This window comes from Chaetodon trifascialis, chromosome 2 (assembly GCF_039877785.1).
Source record: "Chaetodon trifascialis isolate fChaTrf1 chromosome 2, fChaTrf1.hap1, whole genome shotgun sequence".
Classification (NCBI taxonomy): domain Eukaryota; kingdom Metazoa; phylum Chordata; class Actinopteri; order Chaetodontiformes; family Chaetodontidae; genus Chaetodon; species Chaetodon trifascialis.
In genome coordinates, this window is record NC_092057.1 from 26,840,958 (window position 1) to 26,857,980 (window position 17,023).

The following is a 17,023-nucleotide window of genomic DNA, read 5'->3' on the forward strand; positions in this document are numbered from 1 at the left end:
TACAAGAAAGTAATTCCTGTTGCCTTGGTCCAGCTCCTCCTGGTGCCTTTGATCTCCCTGAAGCCCCTCTCCTGTTTCCCTCATGTCCCTGACTGGCATGACATTAGTCAGGGACACAGGGAAAACAGAAGAGGGGCTCCGGGGAGGGATCCCCAGGGTAGATGATTGAAAGCTCTTTGTCCCTCCTGGGAATAGATAGTCAGTAACTCTCTTTTCTTCTTGGAAAGGGACTCTCTGTTTTCACCTTCAGGTAGCTGTGAAGGCTGCCAGTTGACACAGCCATAGCTATCTGTTTTGGCACACTGTCTTGACGGTCCTGGCTGGTCATCCTCCATGGGAAGAACCGATCGTTTAGGCTTTTGAAGTCGGGCGAGGGTGTTGTCTCGGTTTAAAAACTGGATCCTTTCTCTTAGCTGTTTGCCTAAACAGAAATATCCACTGCCCATCCGCTCTCCTTCTGTTCTGTCTTCTAAAGACTCTGGGTATATCTCTACCATAGTCTTGGCCAGTTCAACACACTGCCTGAGCGGGGGGTTCAAGCAAACCTGTTTTATGTCATCTGCAATGACTCGAACCATATGGAGCCTATCTTCTCTTTTTGGTCTCTCAATTCAATTCAATTCAATTCAATTTTCAATTCAATTCAATTTTATTTGTATAGTGCCAAATCACAACAGAAGTTGTCTCAGGACACTTTCCATATAGAGCTGGTACAGACCAAGATCTTTTATCTACAAAGAAACCAACAATTCCCCCATGAGCAAGCACTTGGTGACAGTGGTGAGGAAAAACTTCCTTTTAACAGGCAGAAACCTCGAGCAGAACCAGACTCTGGGTGGGCGGCCATCTGCCTCGACCAGTTGGGTGAGAGAGGAAGAGCAAGAGAGGGAGAATGAGACAGACAGACAGACAGACAGACAGACAGACAGACAGACAGACAGACAGACAGACAGACAGACAGACAGACAGACAGAAATGCAGTCAGAGAGAGAGAGAGAGAGAGACAGAGAGACAGAGAGACAGACATGCAGTCACAGTAACAGCGACAGTGGATGCAGTAACAGCAGTAGCAGTTGCAGTGGATGTCAGGCAGGGCCAAGGCAGGAGACGCAGCTGCAATCCACAATCCAGATTCAGCCACTGTCCATGGGAACCTGCAAGACGACCAAGCACAGAGACTCCGGGGAAGGAGCTAAATTAGTAACACGCCGTGGTAGGACATGAAAGCGTGCAGATGGAGAGGGACAGAAGGACAGAGGAGCTCGGTATCTTTGGATGTCCCCCAACAGTCTAATCCTATAGCAGCATAACTAGGGGCTGGTCCAGGACCAGCCTGAGCCAGCCCTAACTATAAGCTTTATCAAAAAGGAAAGTTTTAAGCCTACTCTTAAATGTAGAGACAGTGTCTGCCTCCCAGACAAAGATGGTTCCACAGGAGAGGAGCTTGGTAGCTAAATGCTCTGACTCCTGTTCTGCTTTTTGAGACTTTAGGAACCATAAGTAGACCTGCATTCTGGGAACGCAGTGTTCGAGTAGGGCAATAAGGTACTATGAGCTCTTTAAGATAAGAAGGTGCGTGGCCATTTATGGCTTTGTAAGTAAGGAGGAGAATTTTAAATTCTATTCTAAACTTTCCAGGGAGCCAGTGCAAAGTGGCGAGTATTGGAGAAATACGATCTCTCTTGGGGCTGCACGGTGGTGCGCGTGCCTCACAGCAAGAAGGTCGCAGGTTCGATTCCCGGGTCGGGCCTTTCTGTGTGAAGTTTGCATGTTCTTCCCGTGCATGCGTGGGTTCTCTCCAGGCACTCCGGCTTCCTCCCACAGACCAAAAACATGCTCATTAGGTTAATTGGTGACTAAATTGCCCCTAGGTGTGAGTGTGAGTGTGAATGGTTGTGTGTATGTGCCCTGCGATCGGCTGGCGACCGGTCCAGGGTGTACCCCGCCTCCCGCCCGTTGACAGCCGAGATAGGCTCCGGCCCCCCCGCGACCCCAAAAGGGATAAGCGGCATAGAAAATGGATGGATGGATGATCTCTCTTCCTGGTTTTGTCCTTCTCAGCAAGAGACCTTCTCAAACTTGGTCGCATTTTCTCCCACGGCACAGCAAATGTAGATACCCATGTGCAATTCTGGACAGGAACAGGGCTTGTTGTAGCAGCCAATAAAGGCTCTGAATTAGGTGCTGTGTCAGTGCAAGGTATAACTGTCAAAATGATTTCTTCAGGTGCATTAGGCCTTGGCTGAGTGTTGTCTTGTGCAGCTAAGAAGGAAAAAGCACCAAATAACTCGGTTAGAGAAGGTGTGTCATAATGACGCCATCAATGGCTGCTGCTTTGCACTGTGTTTCTATGCCTTTTATAATGCAAAAACAATTACATACGATTACAGAACATATTATTGTGTTCTGTAGTAACAATGCTGAGTAAGGGAGATCTGAATCTGAATTAGTGATTTAAAAATACATTGTCACAAGATTTTTTACACAATAACCTGGAGTCTAAATATCAACATATCTGTATTGTATTACATTTATGGTTGTTCATTCATTGTTGATGATATATGTGACTGTGAACTACATATTGATTTTGTGTCTATTAAGTTAATATGGGCTGAGCACAAACTGAGGTGTTAGACACAAACATTTCTATTCATCAATGAAAATTTCAGTGAATGAATTCATCAATTAAACATATAGAATGAATAATTTGGGGATCAGTATGAGGATTTGTTATTTGTATTTTATAACGAATTGTACATATTTTAACTCAAATACATAATAATGTACCTTTCTTGACTGCGTGGATTAGTTTCCTGTAGTCTACTGGTGGCAGGATGTGGCTCACATCAGTGTCATTTATGAATTCCAGGTCCTCAACTGTTCATGTCTTCCATTACACTTCACCTGAAAAGACAGAATGATGAAGTGCAATCATGCAAGGTCAAAGAGCTTGTACAGTGGGAGTGGGTAATAATCAGCAAGGGTATCAGCACTAACACAAACAAAGTGAGCTGCAGTGTCATGCTGCTGAATCTGAACACCTACAGTACATCCAAAGCTGGGACGGAGCAAGATTCAGCCATTCCTGTATGTAGTGCCCTTGTATGTGACAGAACCTGTTTCGACTGTGTTTTCTTTCCTAAGACCTCTTAGTCTAACAGCTTTTTGAATGTCATCATTGTACAATTCATCATGGAATTCACTGGCTTGGTCTACTTGAAGTATGGGTGGGAACAAGTTCCCTGCATGTAAATAGGCCTGTAGCAATTGATGCCTTTCTGCCAAAGTGCTACAGAGGTTTTTAAAGTTGTGGAGCTTCCGTGCACATTCTTTAAAATATATGTTTACTCTCGAAGCGGAGCGTCCAGAGGCGAATGAGTGGTCCAAATTTTACTATCAAGTCTGGGTAATGGAGAAGGAAGTGATGTTTTGGCTTTAATGGTTTGCCTGAAAACGCTGTTGCTCTGAGCTCCAAATACTCCTATTCAAATTCTCCTATTCAACTGCACAAATGTGAAGTGTTTCCCAGTGGATACAAGATGTTTTAGGTAGAGTTGGAGATCTACAGACACAATACCCTCAAAGAGATCGTGGCCAAGACATGGCGGTAGTCCTGGTTTGCAGACATGGAAATGCTCCAAAGAATTGAAAATAGAGTCAAATTTTATATCATCTACAATGTTCTCAGATCCCTCAGACAAGATGTCCACACTACTTCTATAGTTTTCTGGTGTCCTTGGTGGGCCTAGCTTTGTAGGATCACTGGCAAATTTGTCTCTCGTTATAAGACAGTATCTACAGAAATGTTTGCTCTTACTAAAATTTTCAGTGAAGCCTCCAAGTGAGCGTGAGCCCAGGTTGTCACCAGCAATTGCAACAACTACCCCTTTCAATGTCTCACCTGACTCCAAAGTAATGCCAGATTGCTCAGTGTCTTTCAAGTCTTTTACAAGGGAGGAGAACACTTTCTCACGTCCAAAGAATTGGTAATCACACTCCCTGCAAAGCATGAGTAACTGCACAGGTTCAATGCATGACCTGTTATGAGGCAATATCTCGCCAAGTGTCATGTACACGGCTAGTTGCTTGTGTTTATTTCTTCCTGATCCAAGAGGATTCACAACCTCAAAAGCATCTTGATACAAGATAACTGAAAGTGAGGAAGGCAACTCTTGTAAGAGGGTGTTTTGTTTAAAGACTTTACCATCCCTCACATCCTCAAGCACATCTGGATCTTCTGGGGGGGTGCATTTTTGACACACTATATTGCTCTCACACTGATGGCAGGCTCAACAGGGCTTTTAGTGTCTCCTTAACTGGGACATACAAGTAAAACTGCTCTTTACCAGAGGCATCAAAACCTAGACGGACCTGTATAGGCTCAACATAACTGAAGTTTCTCTTAAAATATGTCTTACGGGTTGAATCTGATCCGAACATGCCCTCATTATACATTTTCAATAAGTTTTCTTTTGACAATCCATCAATAATACTAGAAACTTTTTCATCTGGAATATCAAGCTTTGATAATTCCTCACCTAGTCTTCTGAACATTTGGGACATAGCATTTGTGCATACTTCTTGGAACTCCTCTATCAGAGTGGATATTGTGGACACAGGTAAAAGCATCTTTGCTTGCATCCTCAAGCAAAAAAGAGCCAAATTGGTAAGAAAAAGATCCCTGTCTTTCTCTCCATCACCAACATCAGGAGGAAAGTTAACAGTCTCTGTCATGCCAGTTTCCATATCAACATCATCATCATGCATTCCTGTGTTAAAAGCGCACTCCTCAACCTGACATTCCTCAACCAAGCACTTACGCGGTCCAACGAGTTTAAGTTTTGTGTGGTTGCGGTACGTATGTGCGCAAGGCAGACCAAGTCTTGAAATTGAAGGGACACAGCCCGCATGGAAACCTATAGTTGGCATGGTTTCTGTGCACTTTCGCATGGTTTACATAGTTCGGTATTGTTTCTGCAGTAAAGCCACACTGCCTACACTTGAAAAACATTGTCAAAAGTGTTGGTTCGTTAAGATATGAGAATCACTGTTACCTCTTCAGTTCGGTGATGCGAACAAAGGTTTTCCGACGCCAGCAAAGGTCAAATGGGGGTTTCCAGTGGGCGGTAGTGGTCCCTCCTTAAAATGGACAACAACCATTAGACAACATGTCCCTCAGAAAAGAAAAAAAAGCACCGTTTTATTACGCAACACCACCAACGTTAGCGTTGGCTGGTTAACTTAGCTAACGTGAGCTCCTATGGTGAGCTCTAACCGAATAAGCTGACGTAGCTAATTAACGTTAGCTACGTTAGTAACGTTCGCTAGCCAAATTAGCTGCCAAATTAGCTGCTAGCTACCGTTGCACACCACACGTCACACAATTCGTTAATGTTGCTAACGTTAATGACTAAACTCATCAAGCTAATATTAGCTAAATTAGCTGTTCGCTACCGTTACACACCACACGTTACACAGTTCAAACGTTAATGCTGCTAACGTTACTGACTAAACTCATCAAGCTAATATTAGCTAAACGTTACTTTAAACCTTACTCTAGCTTTTCTCAGGCGAATTCTCTTACCCCACAGACAGTATTAAGCGACCTTGGGCTTGAGCTTGGGCACGTTAAAATATCAGGGCAGGCGTAGCTAACGTTAGTCTACAGTTAAGTGAACACTGACTGCTTTTTCTCTTCCACTCAAATTCAAAGTGTGAAGTGTGCGCACTTACCAGCTTTGCCTTTGCGACACCCGTCCAGTTCCAGCTCGAAATTACTGTAGTCTGATCTGCAGGAACATATCATTTGCTGTAGAATTCATAATTTTGATCATGATGCTTTGCAGAACTACAGCAATATGCTGAAAACAGGTTTTACAGTACGGATTTTGCCATTATACAGTAATAATGCTGTGAAAACTACAGATTTTTGTTACAGTGAACCGTTTGCTCCAGGAACCTAAGCCAAACATCAGCGCTGTGATGCAGGATGAAGGAGCGACTTCACGGGCTCAAAATGCTGTGCTCTTGTACTTTAAGTGTAGTATATTGCAGGAAAATGTCCCCTGTCAGTGTTTTTTTTTTTTTTTTTGGTTTAATTCAACCACGTTAACACTGGGTGGAAGCACCTGTCAGCCGCTCGTGTGCATAACTGCACAAATGCATTGAGTTCAAATCCCTCAGCGTTTCCTCCGCTCGCTGCGGAAAACGGTCACAGTTTGGGGGAAGAGGGAAAAATGCGAGACAAAGCTGCAGGAGAAAGAAAAGGAGGGTAACCTGAGAGGAAGATGATCTGCAGCACTTCAGCAACATGAGACATAGCGGAGATCCACTTACTTTTCACTACGCCGAACGATTTGATAATGCTGCTACAGCCTTCTATGGAGGCCCGCGAGTGTCAAAGGGATAATTCTGAAGCTTTTCATTCATTTCATATTGTAGTTTCCAGTTACAGAAAAGTATTTTCACCATAACTTTGCAGAGTGTTCAATATTTCTCTTAACATGTGATCTGACAGTGCTGCCAGTTTGAAGTTTCCTGATAATGACTGACGCCTGAAGAATCCAGAGGGTTCATTCGTTAAACTTTCTATCGTTAATATAGATTATTAACATTAAAATCATATAAACATTGAAGTGCGTAAACAGGACTTGGTTTAGAATCTATTTGTGACAAAAGAAACGACTGAATAACATCCACATGTAAACATTTAAGTACATTTTACTGATAATACCTGTGTGCTTTTACTGAGGTGTGATGTTGAATGCAGGACTTTTACTTGTAACAGAGTATTTTTACACTGTTCCACTGGTACTTTTACTGAAGCAAAAGTATCTGTTCCACCGTTTCCACCGTGAGGATGCTGGTGAAGAGTTTGATCATTATTGTCACTTTTAATGAATGAAGTATTTCATTTTTTAGTGCTGTGTTTGGAAGAGAACGTGCACTAGTGCGCGCGCGCATGTGCGTGACGTCACGGGGCATCAAAGCGCGACTTTAGACTCTAAAGACATCAAAAAAAAAAACAAAAAAAAAAAGACTCTAAAGACATCAAAGCCACTCAGCCTATAAGAGTCAGGATCAGGTCTCACAGCACAGAGCGCTGAACGATCTAGACCAGTACGCATCAAAGGCAACGTTAGAAGCAGAAACTCGCGAGATATCTGAACACAAACCACCACAGACACTTACAAGACATGGAGAACATTTCTGAGGAAATAGCATGGTGGGCCCCTCCTGATTCACATCTCCTGAGATTCCCCCATCCTCTGCCGCAGAGGCCACACCCAAGGCGGTGGCACAGGAGCACCAACCCCCCGCCTATTCCACCGCGGAGGCCACTCCCGCCACTCCCGCCACCCCCACATCCTCCGCCACAGAGGCCACACCAGAGGTGGGGGGACGGGAGCCCCAGCCCCCCGCCCATTCCGCCGCGGAGGCCAATCCCGCCACCCCCACATCCTCCGCCACAGAGGCCACACCAGAGGTGGGGGGACGGGAGCCCCAGCCCCCCGCCCATTCCGCCGCGGAGGCCAATCCCGCCACCCCCACATCCTCCGCCACAGAGGCCACACCAGAGGTGGGGGGACGGGAGCCCCAGCCCCCCGCCCATTCCGCCGCGGAGGCCACTCCCGCCACCCCCACATCCTCCGCCACAGAGGCCACACCAGAGGTGGGGGGACGGGAGCCCCAGCCCCCCGCCCATTCCGCCGCGGAGGCCAATCCCGCCACCCCCACATCCTCCGCCACAGAGGCCACACCAGAGGTGGGGGGACAGGAGCCCCAGCCCCCCGCCCATTCCGCCGCGGAGGCCACCCCCGCTACCCCCCCATCCTCCGCCGCGGAGGCCACCCCCGCTACCCCCCCATCCTCCGCCGCGGAGGCCACCCCCGCTACCCCCCCATCCTCCGCCGCGGAGGCCACCCCCGCTACCCCCCCATCCTCCACCGTGGATGCCACACCCGCCACCCCCCCATCCTCCGCCGTGGATGCCACCCCCGCCACCCCCCCCATCCCCCACCGGGGAGGCCACACCCGCCACCCCCCCACCCCCCGCCGCAGAGGCCACACCCGAGGAGGCGGGAAGGGAGCCCCAGGCCCCCGCCACCACACCATCCTCCCCCGAGGAGACCACATCCTCCACCCCCCCATCCTCCGCTGGAGAGACCACACCTGAGGAGGGGGGACGGGAGCCCCAGCCCCCCGCAGCCCCCCCATCCCCCGCCGCGGAGGCCACACACGCCACCCCCCCATCCTCCGCCGCAGAGGCCACACCCGAGGAGGGGGGACGGGAGCCCCAGGCCCGCGCCACCACACCATCCCCCGCCGAGGAGACCACATCCCCCACCCCCCCACCCTCCGCTGGAGAGACCACTCCCGAGGAGGAGGGACAGGTGCTCAGGCGCTTCGTCACCCTGCTGACGGCCAGTGCGTTGATCAAATGCGGCGCTTTCGAGGAACACAGCCCGGAGGAGTGGACCACGCACATCAAGAGACTCCAAGACAAAACGATGGAGGGTCTGTCCCACATCACAAACTTCGTCTGTCCGGATTTCAAGTCCACCAAGAAGCTGTGCAAGACTATGATCAAAGAGCTAAAGAAGAAGTTCGGCAGCGGGTGGGAGCTGGGGGCTCTTCTCAAATTAGTGGATCCAGTTGCGGACGCGACCATCGTCCGGACTCTGCAGGACTGCATCCTGGATTTCATTGCCAGGCATGCGGAGAAGAGAAGCGTCATCGGCTCCTGTAAAGCTGCATTGAAGTATCTGCTCATGGGCATAGTCTCTCTTCTGGGTTGGTTTGCCGTTTCCATTGTGTTTGCCTTTTTAATTCTTACTTTCTAAGGCTTTGCTGGGGGGTGGGGGGTGGGGGTGTTCTGATCATCACACAGTGATCAACAATGTGTCCTCTAAAGAGTCACTGCAACAAGACTCTTGAGGATGTGCGGCGCCTCCCGCTGTCATATGGGTTTTCTCCGGGTGCTCCGGTTTCTCCCACACTATAATTTATACAATAAATTTGTAAATTGTATTTTTCATGTTTCAGGAACTTCTTCCAGCTCTAATACTTAACACTAGTCAATGTTTACACAGGTTATATTCAACTTATCAGATCCAGCATGGTATAAATATATGAATGCAGAATGGAATAAAAAACAGATGAGCTCACTTACAGGACTGGATACTGAACATTATTATATAACATTTGATTAACTGCAGAGTACAGAACTATCAAAAAGGGTCAAGTATGGAAAGTTGGTGTCAAACGTCTGCTGAGACTCTCAGTCAGGTTTCAAAGCAGGTGTTTCTTTGGAGCAGCAGCTGGAACTTCAGAGGGAACACTGCAAGAAGATAACTGTAAAATCTACAGTAACTTGCTGGCAGCAAATGGCAAGTAAGTTGCTGTAGTATATTCTACAGTATGCTTACTGTAAATCACACATACAGTAATATTATTAAGTACTGCATTATTATTAACAGTAACAGCGCTGTAATACTACTTACAGTAACATAGTGCTATGCTGTATTTTTTCAACTGTGTTTATTACTGCTAATGTAAGACTACTGTAATAAGAATTATTGCATTAATTTTTTACTACTGTGAATCAATAACTGCGAAATAATTGCCTACTGTAAAATCAAGACACATTTAGTCACCAAAAATGCATTTATTCTTGTTAATGCCACAAAGATTTAGTACTTTTGTCAATGCATTTATATGAAAACATGACCTTTTAAAAAACATAAAAAGGACCACTCAAACATTGTTTTTGGACATGTTTACATGTCAACATGACATTTTAAATTTATAAAACATTCATAAAACATTGGTTTCATTTGAAGCATTTCATTCGCAAACAATATACAATCAAAAACATTCTGGGGCTCCAAATATTTTTCATTAAATCGGCCAAAGTGGGCAAAGGCCTACACATTTGATAAACACATTTATAAAACATCTATAAAATATTGCATTTGAAACCTTGCATTTGAAAACAGTATCTATTCAGAAACATTTCCTGGTGACATTGTCACTTAAGCCTATGGACTACACTGGACAGTGACAGCCAGCTACGGCCATGGGAGAATTACTTTTGAGCCCATGAGGCTGGCCTACACAGTTCCCAGCATGACAATCAAAAGGAAAACAACATAATGAATGAAACATGTGAACGCAATATGTCTTCCGGGTTGAATCTGATCTGAACACACCCTCATTATACATTTTCAATAAGTTTTCTTTTGACAATTCATCAATAATATTAGAAATTCATTCATTGGAAATTTCATCTGAAATTTCAAGCTTTGATAATTCCTCATGAAGTCTACTGAACATTTGGGACACAGCATTGTGCATACTTCTTGGAACTCCTCTATCAGAGTGGATATTAAGTACATAAGTAAAATAACCTTTGTTTGTAATCTCAAGTAAAAAAGAGCCAAATAAGTAAGAAAAGATAAAAAAACAAAACAAAAAAACGAATAATAACATGCCTGTTCAGGTAGCTCTGATCATAGCCAGCATCTCTTGTGCGTACACATCAGGGTAGAGGGCTGGTCTCTCACTCGTTCATGTGGGTGGAAGTCTTCTTCCTGGCAGTGGGTGGAAAAATCAAAAATTCATTATAGATTCATCACAGAATGTATAGTGTCAGATCCAGGGCTTGTGTTATGACAACAGGCTGAAGGAGTCAGAAAGCTGTCTTTTTTAGGTCGCCACTGGCAAGGTCATGCAACAAGTTTCCATTAGATAGGTGCAATTCAACCAGTACACACTACAACCAGTCCACTGACACTGACACTGACACCAAAACCAAAAGAGACAGCTTCCTGACTCCTTCGGCCTGAAGATAAAATGAGTGAATTGTCTCACCTGGTATCAGTTCTTCCAATCATAATCGATGAAGTCTCTTATGAAAGAAGTGACGTGTGGGTTGAGGGACTCGTTTTTCCTCTGGGCTGTCTTTCCCGTCCTTCGGCTCACTCGCATCTTTGCCGCACACTTGCGTATCCCGATGAAGAATCTGGAAATACAAATACCGAACCCCAGTTGTTACATCCCAGCACTAGCCTGGATCACACCACAGACTCCACCCACTCCACTGTGTGGGTAGAAGCTTCAGTGTGATACTCTGGCTATCCCAGCACTCCATCCCATCCCATTGCATCCCAAGAAGCTCACACATTGGTTTCCTGTCAAGTAGTAAGGGATGAAGTGATTCATCAGGTGTGCAGCACGCTGTCATTAATCACTTTATCCAATAGAAATTGACAGGAAACCCATGTGTGAGCTTCTTCCAGGGAGTACTTGAGCTGGCCTACAATTAAACACGTATTCTATTTTCCATGTCGACGGAGAAAAGCTACATTGACGGTGATTTTAGAGAAATAGAGACAACAAAAACATACCTCTGAATAAACTCCAAAGATGTGGCTGCTTCAGCTGGATATTCTATGTTGAAGACGTAGTATGATGCAAAGAGGACAGCCAGGGCCATCGTGAAGTTGGACGTTTCGCTGAGTTTGATGACGACCCTACCCTCAATGGAGAGCATCCACCTCCTGGCTCCCAGAATGGAGTCTCCTGAAAATTAGTTTGACACAATAAAAGTTCAGTTTAAAACATTTCACTTATCATGCTGTGTAATGGATTATAAACTGAACTCAGGTTTCGGACAGATTCTCAGAAATGACAGCAGACAAGACCATGCAGGGTCTTCTGCAGTCTAAAGTGAATATGACACATGCCCATATGGGTCCCTCGGTGGTGTCACTGACATTAATGGAACATTACAATATGAAATATGAAATAAAATGAATTAATGTATTAGAATGTAAATATTGATTTGCTTGAATAACCTTAATTTATTTTGATATTCTCAATTTCAAAACCTTTTATTGATTGCACACTATAGTGTGTATGATGAACTGTATTTGATGTTCTGACTTCCCTATGTCAATGTGATGCCAATTTGATATCAGTGACTCCACCAATATATACCTCGATACCTGTCATATTATTCACTTTAAGTCAGTATGTTATCTTTCGTGTAGTGCTGGGATCTTACCAAGCATGATGAGCCTGGGAGTGCTGGGCAAGGAAAGCTGGGCCTCAACGTCCGCCTGGGTAGAGGTCTCCTGAAACACACAAAAAAAAAACTATTACAAGAAAGTAATTCCTGTTGCCTTGGTCCAGCTCCTCCTGGTGCCTTTGATCTCCCTGAAGCCCCTCTCCTGTTTCCCTCATGTCCCTGACTGGCATGACATTAGTCAGGGACACAGGGAAAACAGAAGAGGGGCTCCGGGGAGGGATCCCCAGGGTAGATGATTGAAAGCTCTTTGTCCCTCCTGGGAATAGATAGTCAGTAACTCTCTTTTCTTCTTGGAAAGGGACTCTCTGTTTTCACCTTCAGGTAGCTGTGAAGGCTGCCAGTTGACACAGCCATAGCTATCTGTTTTGGCACACTGTCTTGACGGTCCTGGCTGGTCATCCTCCATGGGAAGAACCAATCGTTTAGGCTTTTGAAGTCGGGCGAGGGTGTTGTCTCGGTTTAAAAACTGGATCCTTTCTCTTAGCTGTTTGCCTAAACAGAAATATCCACTGCCCATCCGCTCTCCTTCTGTTCTGTCTTCTAAAGATCTGCGATGATTCGAACCATATGGAGCCTATCTTCTCTTTTTGGTCTCTCAATTCAATTCAATTCAATTCAATTTTCAATTCAATTCAATTTTATTTGTATAGCGCCAAATCACAACAGAAGTTGTCTCAGGACACTTTCCATATAGAGCTGGTACAGACCAAGATCTTTTATCTACAAAGAAACCAACAATTCCCCCATGAGCAAGCACTTGGTGACAGTGGTGAGGAAAAACTTCCTTTTAACAGGCAGAAACCTCGAGCAGAACCAGACTCTGGGTGGGCGGCCATCTGCCTCGACCAGTTGGGTGAGAGAGGAAGAGCAAGAGAGGGAGAGTGAGACAGACAGACAGACAGACAGACAGACAGACAGACAGACAGACAGACAGACAGACAGACAGACAGAAATGCAGTCAGAGAGAGAGAGAGAGAGAGACAGAGAGACAGAGAGACAGACATGCAGTCACAGTAACAGCGACAGTGGATGCAGTAACAGCAGTAGCAGTTGCAGTGGATGTCAGGCAGGGCCAAGGCAGGAGACGCAGCTGCAATCCACAATCCAGATTCAGCCACTGTCCATGGGAACCTGCAAGACGACCAAGCACAGAGACTCCGGGGAAGGAGCTAAATTAGTAACACGCCGTGGTAGGACATGAAAGCGTGCAGATGGAGAGGGACAGAAGGACAGAGGAGCTCGGTATCTTTGGATGTCCCCCAACAGTCTAATCCTATAGCAGCATAACTAGGGGCTGGTCCAGGACCAGCCTGAGCCAGCCCTAACTATAAGCTTTATCAAAAAGGAAAGTTTTAAGCCTACTCTTAAATGTAGAGACAGTGTCTGCCTCCCAGACAAAGATGGTTCCACAGGAGAGGAGCTTGGTAGCTAAATGCTCTGACTCCTGTTCTGCTTTTTGAGACTTTAGGAACCATAAGTAGACCTGCATTCTGGGAACGCAGTGTTCGAGTAGGGCAATAAGGTACTATGAGCTCTTTAAGATAAGAAGGTGCGTGGCCATTTATGGCTTTGTAAGTAAGGAGGAGAATTTTAAATTCTATTCTAAACTTTCCAGGGAGCCAGTGCAAAGTGGCGAGTATTGGAGAAATACGATCTCTCTTGGGGCTGCACGGTGGTGCGCGTGCCTCACAGCAAGAAGGTCGCAGGTTCGATTCCCGGGTCGGGCCTTTCTGTGTGAAGTTTGCATGTTCTTCCCGTGCATGCGTGGGTTCTCTCCAGGCACTCCGGCTTCCTCCCACAGACCAAAAACATGCTCATTAGGTTAATTGGTGACTAAATTGCCCCTAGGTGTGAGTGTGAGTGTGAATGGTTGTGTGTATGTGCCCTGCGATCGGCTGGCGACCGGTCCAGGGTGTACCCCGCCTCCCGCCCGTTGACAGCCGAGATAGGCTCCGGCCCCCCCGCGACCCCAAAAGGGATAAGCGGCATAGAAAATGGATGGATGGATGATCTCTCTTCCTGGTTTTGTCCTTCTCAGCAAGAGACCTTCTCAAACTTGGTCGCATTTTCTCCCACGGCACAGCAAATGTAGATACCCATGTGCAATTCTGGACAGGAACAGGGCTTGTTGTAGCAGCCAATAAAGGCTCTGAATTAGGTGCTGTGTCAGTGCAAGGTATAACTGTCAAAATGATTTCTTCAGGTGCATTAGGCCTTGGCTGAGTGTTGTCTTGTGCAGCTAAGAAGGAAAAAGCACCAAATAACTCGGTTAGAGAAGGTGTGTCATAATGACGCCATCAATGGCTGCTGCTTTGCACTGTGTTTCTATGCCTTTTATAATGCAAAAACAATTACATACGATTACAGAACATATTATTGTGTTCTGTAGTAACAATGCTGAGTAAGGGAGATCTGAATCTGAATTAGTGATTTAAAAATACATTGTCACAAGATTTTTTACACAATAACCTGGAGTCTAAATATCAACATATCTGTATTGTATTACATTTATGGTTGTTCATTCATTGTTGATGATATATGTGACTGTGAACTACATATTGATTTTGTGTCTATTAAGTTAATATGGGCTGAGCACAAACTGAGGTGTTAGACACAAACATTTCTATTCATCAATGAAAATTTCAGTGAATGAATTCATCAATTAAACATATAGAATGAATAATTTGGGGATCAGTATGAGGATTTGTTATTTGTATTTTATAACGAATTGTACATATTTTAACTCAAATACATAATAATGTACCTTTCTTGACTGCGTGGATTAGTTTCCTGTAGTCTACTGGTGGCAGGATGTGGCTCACATCAGTGTCATTTATGAATTCCAGGTCCTCAACTGTTCATGTCTTCCATTACACTTCACCTGAAAAGACAGAATGATGAAGTGCAATCATGCAAGGTCAAAGAGCTTGTACAGTGGGAGTGGGTAATAATCAGCAAGGGTATCAGCACTAACACAAACAAAGTGAGCTGCAGTGTCATGCTGCTGAATCTGAACACCTACAGTACATCCAAAGCTGGGACGGAGCAAGATTCAGCCATTCCTGTATGTAGTGCCCTTGTATGTGACAGAACCTGTTTCGACTGTGTTTTCTTTCCTAAGACCTCTTAGTCTAACAGCTTTTTGAATGTCATCATTGTACAATTCATCATGGAATTCACTGGCTTGGTCTACTTGAAGTATGGGTGGGAACAAGTTCCCTGCATGTAAATAGGCCTGTAGCAATTGATGCCTTTCTGCCAAAGTGCTACAGAGGTTTTTAAAGTTGTGGAGCTTCCGTGCACATTCTTTAAAATATATGTTTACTCTCGAAGCGGAGCGTCCAGAGGCGAATGAGTGGTCCAAATTTTACTATCAAGTCTGGGTAATGGAGAAGGAAGTGATGTTTTGGCTTTAATGGTTTGCCTGAAAACGCTGTTGCTCTGAGCTCCAAATACTCCTCAACAAGTAACTTAAGATAGGCTACCTGGTTTGTGTGTATCTTGGGAGCACATACCAGTTCGACAATCTCCCGTAGCTTCAGACACAACTGCCAGACTCGGTCTTCAAGTGGATTCCTGATGCGTGTACCTATGAGGACAGGGAGAAGACGTAGTAAGCACCAGTTCTGTGCTGCACTTCCTGATAACTTCTCACCATCAGCTTTAACCACACAAGGGCGGTTATTAGCATCAGTGCCTTTGTACTTTAGTTCAGAGATTCTCCTATTCAACTGCACAAATGTGAAGTGTTTCCCAGTGGATACAAGATGTTTTAGGTAGAGTTGGAGATCTACAGACACAATACCCTCAAAGAGATCGTGGCCAAGACATGGCGGTAGTCCTGGTTTGCAGACATGGAAATGCTCCAAAGAATTGAAAATAGAGTCAAATTTTATATCATCTACAATGTTCTCAGATCCCTCAGACAAGATGTCCACACTACTTCTATAGTTTTCTGGTGTCCTTGGTGGGCCTAGCTTTGTAGGATCACTGGCAAATTTGTCTCTCGTTATAAGACAGTATCTACAGAAATGTTTGCTCTTACTAAAATTTTCAGTGAAGCCTCCAAGTGAGCGTGAGCCCAGGTTGTCACCAGCAATTGCAACAACTACCCCTTTCAATGTCTCACCTGACTCCAAAGTAATGCCAGATTGCTCAGTGTCTTTCAAGTCTTTTACAAGGGAGGAGAACACTTTCTCACGTCCAAAGAATTGGTAATCACACTCCCTGCAAAGCATGAGTAACTGCACAGGTTCAATGCATGACCTGTTATGAGGCAATATCTCGCCAAGTGTCATGTACACGGCTAGTTGCTTGTGTTTATTTCTTCCTGATCCAAGAGGATTCACAACCTCAAAAGCATCTTGATACAAGATAACTGAAAGTGAGGAAGGCAACTCTTGTAAGAGGGTGTTTTGTTTAAAGACTTTACCATCCCTCACATCCTCAAGCACATCTGGATCTTCTGGGGGGGTGCATTTTTGACACACTATATTGCTCTCACACTGATGGCAGGCTCAACAGGGCTTTTAGTGTCTCCTTAACTGGGACATACAAGTAAAACTGCTCTTTACCAGAGGCATCAAAACCTAGACGGACCTGTATAGGCTCAACATAACTGAAGTTTCTCTTAAAATATGTCTTACGGGTTGAATCTGATCCGAACATGCCCTCATTATACATTTTCAATAAGTTTTCTTTTGACAATCCATCAATAATACTAGAAACTTTTTCATCTGGAATATCAAGCTTTGATAATTCCTCACCTAGTCTACTGAACATTTGGGACATAGCATTTGTGCATACTTCTTGGAACTCCTCTATCAGAGTGGATATTGTGGACACAGGTAAAAGCATCTTTGCTTGCATCCTCAAGCAAAAAAGGGCCAAATTGGTAAGAAAAAGATCCCTGTCTTTCTCTCCATCACCAAC